Below are 6,511 nucleotides of genomic sequence, written 5' to 3' on the forward strand. Positions count from 1 at the left end.
ATTGAAAGAAGTAAATACAATGTTAACCGTTCAGATAGCTACCGACTTAGTGCTGCGTCTAAGCGAATCATCAAACAACACATTGTTTAAATGCATGCCTATACAGGCCACCATACTTCAATAGGGAGTACCGTTGGTACGGTTATTTTAATACACACAATGGACAGGAAGGGTAAGATCAAAGGTCTCGCAATGTACGTTGACTCCCCACCCTCACTTTGCGCAAGAGCGCAGAAGCGTAGTCATCACATCTACGCCTCTATATAAGGAACGAAACAGGTGGTATTCTCCATAAATCTGGCTGTCGCCTGATGAAGCTAGTCTATGGGTCTATCTATGATTCTATGGGTCTCTCTGTGAGTCTATGGGTTTCTGTGTGAGTCTATGGGTCTCTCTGTGAGTCTATGGGTCTCTCTGTGAGTCTGTGGATCTCTGTGTGAGTCTATGGGTCTCTGTGTGAGTCTATGGGTATCTATGTGAGTCTATGGGTCTCTGTGTGAGTCTATGGGTCTCTGTGTGAGTCTATGGGTTTTTACGTGAGTCTATGGGTTTCTACGTGAGTCTATGGGTCTCTGTGTGAGTCTATGGGTCTCTGTGTGAGTCTATGGGTCTCTCTGTGAGTCTATGGGTCTCTCTGTGAGTCTGTGGATCTCTGTGTGAGTCTATGGGTCTCTGTGTGAGTCTATGGGTATCTATGTGAGTCTGTGGGTCTCTGTGTGAGTCTATGGGTCTCTGTGTGAGTCTATGGGTTTCTACGTGAGTCTATGGGTCTCTGTGTGAGTCTATGGGTCTCTGTGTGAGTCTATGGGTCTCTGTGTGAGTCTATGGGTCTCTGTGTGAGTCTATGGGTCTCTGTGTGAGTCTACGGGTCTCTGTGTGAGTCTATGGGTCTCTGTGTGAGTCTATGGGTCTCTGTGTGAGTCTACGGGTCTCTGTGTGAGTCTATGGGTCTCTGTGTGAGTCTATGGGTCTCTGTGTGAGTCTATGGGTCTCTGTGTGAGTCAATGGGTTGTCTCGGAGTAGCTGAGTGGAGCAGTTCACGTGTTCCACCAGATCACGTTGCTGATTTTTTTTTCTTCAACAACTTGGCTCAAGCACAGACCCATTTCTGACCATTTACAAAGCAATTGAGTCCGTTATCTCGAGTCAATATACAAATGCTTAATTGCACTTGCGTGTGTTATTTTTCTTCTTAGTTTTCCGAATTATCGCGACGCTTTTGGGACAGATTATTTACATTTCTCACGGAGCAATGTTCATTATAATGCAATCATCACCATCAGCCGTGATCAATCAACTGCTGGATGAATTCTCCAGGAGCCAAGTCATCCTCATCCTTTAGAATCCTCCCCCCAATTCTCCCTCCCTTCCGCTCCCACCAATCCCCCCTCCCTCCAATTTCCCCTCCCCTCCCCCAATCCCCCCTCCCCCAATCCCCCCTCCCCTCCCTCCAATTTCCCCTCCCCTCCCCCAAACCCCGCCCTCCTCCACTTCCTCCAATTTCCCCTCCCCCAGCCCCCTCCCCTCCGCTCCCTCCAATTCTCCCGACCTCCCTCCAATTTCCCCTCCGCTACCCCAACTCCCCCTCCCCTCCCCCAATCCCCCCTCCCCTCCGCTCCCCCCAATCCCCCCTCCCCTCCCCCAATCCCCCCCTCCCCTCCGCTCCCCCCAATCCCCCCACCTCCCCCAACTCCCCCTCCCCTCCCCTCCCCCAATCCCCCCTCCCCTCCGCTCCCCCCAATCCCCCCACCTCCCCCAACTCCCCCTCCCCTCCCCCAATCCCCCCTTCTTCTCAACCCCATCCTCCTTCCTCACCCCCCCCCCCTTCATTGTTAAAAAAACGAACCAATCAGCGCGTTGGTAAAGTGGCTCATCGACCACGCCGAGTGCAACGTCACAGAAGCTCATCTCCGCCAATGGCAGCTACCGCCCAGCTGGTTACAAACTCACGCGCAAAGACAAAGATCCCCCGTGTAGCCTTAACAGGCTGTTGGGGCAAGTGCCGTTCGTATCGAGTAGCAGCGCCTACAAAGGCCGGAGGAGCACGCGAGGTGGTGGGTGGCCAGCACCACGCCCGGCCGCCTTTGTCTCCCCAGTGGTGATGTTTACACACCGCACCGGGTACTCGTTTGAGTCGAACGGAGAGAGGTATTCGCTCGCGGTGTTGTCCGTGAGCGGGAGTCGAACCCGGATTTGACGGGTCCGTAGCAGAGTGCGCTAACCTCTGCGCCACCGTTCCTCCACAAATTCACTTCGAATCGCGCGCCACCCCACACACGCGCACGCGCGCACGCACGCGCTCTCTAAATAAAACAAACATCGTATTTGCACTTTTGCTTACCAGGCCTCTGCCGTGTCCGGCTACCGCTAATGCCATTTGTCGGGGCTAACGCTGCAATCATTAACATGCCGGGGGCCGAATGAGGCCGGTTCCATCGTTTGCTCTCCTCTCTGCGTGAACGCTGGACGGACACGTGGTGGATTACGCCGTTCGCGAGCCTTGTAAACCACTTCCAAAGACAAAGATCCCCCGGGTAGCCTTGCAACAGGCCGTTGGGGGCAAGTGCTGTCAGCGAGCAACACCTATGAAGGCCGCCACTTGGGGGGTGGGTAGCCAGCACCACGCCCGGCCGCCTTTGTCTCCCCAGTGGCGATGGTTACTACACACCGCACCAGGTACTCATTTGAGGCTGAGTCGACCTAGGGGAGGCCCACGACCGGTTCAGATAATCGTCACTGGCCACCCACCCCCTCGTGTGCCGTGCCGGCCTTCATAGGTAGCTATACGCTGACAGCACTTGCCCCGACAGTCTGTTAAGGCTACACGGGGGATCTTTGTCTTTGTGTGCGTGTGTGGGGGGAGCGGTGGAGTAGCGGTCAGCGCCACGAACCCGGCGACCCGAGTTCGACTCTCGGCCCGCACCAGTGACGATTATCCGAACCGGTCCCCGGGGGGGCCTCCTCTACGTCTACTCGACCTCAAATGAGTACAACAGCGGTGACAAAGGCGACCGAGGCGTGGCGCCTGTTAACCCACCACCTCGTGCGCCTCCATAGGTGCTGCTGCTAGTCGCTCACAGCACTTGCCCCAACAGTCTGTTAATGCTACCCGGGGGGTCTTTGTTTGTCTTTGTAAACACTCGCACGCAAGCAAATGTGTGCCACAGTCCGGCTTCCTGAGCTGCGATTTGCGAATGAAAACAAGTGAAGGGGTAACCGCTTCCTCCACCCCCCTCCATCCCCATCACTCCCAGCCCCACCACCCCCTCCATCTCTCACCTCCCTCCCACAATCCCTCTCTCTCGATCTCTCCTCTTCATCCCTCTCATCCCTCTCACGATCTCTCTCTCCTTATCTCGTGAGGGTCATCCCCTCCCCCGCACCGTGAAAAACTCAACAACTTTGGCGGCGCTGTTGCTGATTGCTGCTAAACTAAACTCCCGTGTGTTTTTATTTTATTTTACCAGGTAAGCCCCCCCCCACTGAGCTGCGACGGAGCTCGAGTTCAGAAGCGACCTGGTCACAGCTGACAGCTCAGCGAATGTGGCTCATCGTCATCATCGTCATCACGTGGACATTTCTTAGCAGCAGTCCGGGGTGGTGGGTGGGGGCCCGGGGTGGTGGGTGGGGGGGGGGGCCGGGGTGGTGGGGGGGGGGCGGGGTGGTGGGGTGGGGGGGGCCGGGGTGGTGGGGGGGGGGCGGGGTGGTGGGTGGGGGGGGGCGGGTTGTGGTGGGTGGGGGGGTCCGGGGGTGGTGGGTGGGGGCCCGGGGTGGTGGGTGGGTGGGTGAAGGGGGGGGCCGGGGTGGTGGGGGGGGGCGGGGTGGTGGGTGGGGGGGGTGGGCCGGGGTGGTGGTGGGGGGGAGCGGGTTGTGGTGGGTGGGGTGGGTCCGGGGTGGTGGGTGGGGAGGGCCCGGGGTGGAGGGTGGGGGGGCCGGGGTGGTGAGTGGGGGGGGGGCCAGGGTGATGGGGGGGGGGCCCGGGGGTGGTGGGTGGGGGGGACCCGGGGTGTGGGTGGGTGTGGGGCCCGGGGTAGATTTAAGAGCGACGTTCCGATGGGCGTGGAGTTTAATCTATGGGAGTAAATCAAACCGGGGGGGGGGGGGGCGGGGGTGTGAGGGGAGGGAATGGCAATTGGTGGGCAACATCCAGGTCCGCGTTGTGATCTCGCATAACGAAAAAAAACATTCAACGTGGGATCTTTCTTTGCCCAGTCTCAAAGTATAAGAAATTTTTTTTCCCTTTCTGGCAATATTTACCAGAGCATGCTTGATTTTTGTTTGCACGTTAATGCAGACATCATTTCTTGCAAAAAATAAATCCGTTTGGGGTTTGAACATCTCAACACATGTTATGTTTTATTGCCAGAAAGGGTAAAACGAATTCTTATATATATAAATATATTTATAAATATTAAAAAGTGCAACTTTATCCGACTGTGTTTCTGTCATGTTTTTTTTCCCTCCGTCTCGCGGCGTCGCCTGGAACCCCGTGTCACCAACCTTGCCCGCAGACTCCAACCATTTCAGTCGCAATGGGGGGGGGGGGGGTGACGAATTGCACCAAAATCCCCGCTCCCCTGCCCCCCAAACAGAGACAAACGCGCATCGTTCAGAGCCGTCCGGCGTTCGCTCAATGACGATCTCTCTTTACGACCCCGCACAGATGGCTCGCAAGGCCAGAAATATCTCTCTCTCGCTATTGTCGCACGCTCCCCGGCGTTCACCTAAATTATTTTGCTCTGTGGCTCGCAGATGGCAGTGAGGTGGCGGCTACCGAGATGTCAGTTTACTCCACTAAACTTTTGTTGTTGCTGCTGCTGTTGTTGTTGCTGCTGCTGCTGCTGTTGTTGTTGCTAGCTGCTGCTGTTGTTGTTGAACGATTCCTGGCTCCGCATCTTGGGAAGGCAAATTCTCTGGCTGATTTTTTTTGTCTCCGTAATCGCTCAGGTCTCGTACAGTTGTTCAGATCTTGCGGTTATCGTCGTCGGCGCGTGGGCGTCAGCAACAGAAAGCGAACAGCGAACTGCCGACGACCGGGTCCCGGTGCCATCACAACCCGGACAGATGCACCCCTAGCGAGCGGGTAGGCGAGTGAGTGAGAGAGAGAGAGTGGTTGAGCGGGTGGTTGAGTGAGAGTGGTCAAGCGGGTGGTTGAGTGACAGAGAGAGAGAGCGAGTGGTCGAGCGGGTAGGCGAGTGAGAGGAGAGAGAGTGGTTGAGCGGGTGGTTGAGTGGTTGAGTGAGAGAGTGGTTGAGCGGGTGGTTGAGTGAGAGAGAGCGAGTGAGAGAGAGAGTGGTCGAGCGAGGTGGTTGAGTGGTTGAGTGAGAGAGTGGTTGAGCGGGTGGTTGATGTGAGAGAGAGAGTGGTCGAGCGGGTGCTGAGTGAGTGAGAGAGAGAGAGAGGTCGAGCGGGTGGCTGAGTGAGTGAGAGAGAGAGAGAGGTCGAGCGGGTGGTTGAGTGAGAGAGAGAGTGGTCGAGCGGGTGGCTGAGTGAGTGAGAGAGAGAGAGAGAGGTCGAGCGTTGTGGTTGAGTGAGTGAGAGAGAGTGGTCGAGCGGGTGGTTGAGTGAGTGAGAGAGAGTGGTCGAGCGGGGTGGTTGAGTGAGTGAGAGAGAGTGGTCCGAGCGGGTGGTTGAGTGAGTGAGAGAGAGACGTGGTCGAGCGGGTGGTTGAGGTGACAGAGAGAGAGAGTGGTTGAGCGGGTGGTTGAGTGAGAGAGAGAGAGAGTGAGTGGTTGAGCGGGTGGCTGAGTGAGAGAGCGAGTGGTCGAGCGGGGGTGGTTGAGAGAGTGAGTGGTTGAGCGGGTGGTTGAGTGAGTGAGTGAGAGAGAGAGCGAGTGGTTGAGCGGGTGGTTGAGTGAGAGAGTGGGCGAGAGAGCGAGAGAGCGAGAGTGGTCGAGCGAGTGAGCGAGTGAGCGAGAGAGCAGACGAGAGAGAAAGTGGTCGATCGGTCGAGCGAGGTGGTCGAGCGACGCGGTCGAGCGAGTGGTCGAGCGAGCGGTCGAGCGAGGCTGCCCGCTCCGACTCGTACCTAATCGCCGAGCAGCAGCAGCACCTGCCGCCACCACTGCCACCTCCTCCTCCTCCTCGCGTGACCCCGGGCGCTCGGGGTCAACTGGCTGAGAGGCGGCCGGTGGTCAGATTTACGACCGAGAGGCTCCCTGCTCGCTGCTCGTTGTGCGGAGGAGGGAGGAGGAGGAGGGGGGGCCATTGCGACGATGAACAGCAGCGAGACATCACGGCACGGTGTCTGGCGCACTCATTCATGCGCCTGTTGCGCCGTCTGTCCAGGGATGCCAGCATGTCGCTCGTCTCGCTGCCTCGCAGAGCGCGTCTGTGCCAAAGCCCGAGGCGTGTAGTTGTTGGTGAGAATCACGAGGAATTTTAATTTTCGATTTAAAGCTTTCGTGACTGCAGGGATTCATCTTCTTGGTTCTTCCACGTGAGGACGGCTGCTTGCGTCGTGGCCGAAACGTCGTGAGAATTGTATTTTTATAATGTTTTATTATTATTG

Source organism: Lampetra fluviatilis, chromosome 49, assembly GCF_964198595.1.
Source record: "Lampetra fluviatilis chromosome 49, kcLamFluv1.1, whole genome shotgun sequence".
Lineage (NCBI taxonomy): Eukaryota > Metazoa > Chordata > Hyperoartia > Petromyzontiformes > Petromyzontidae > Lampetra > Lampetra fluviatilis.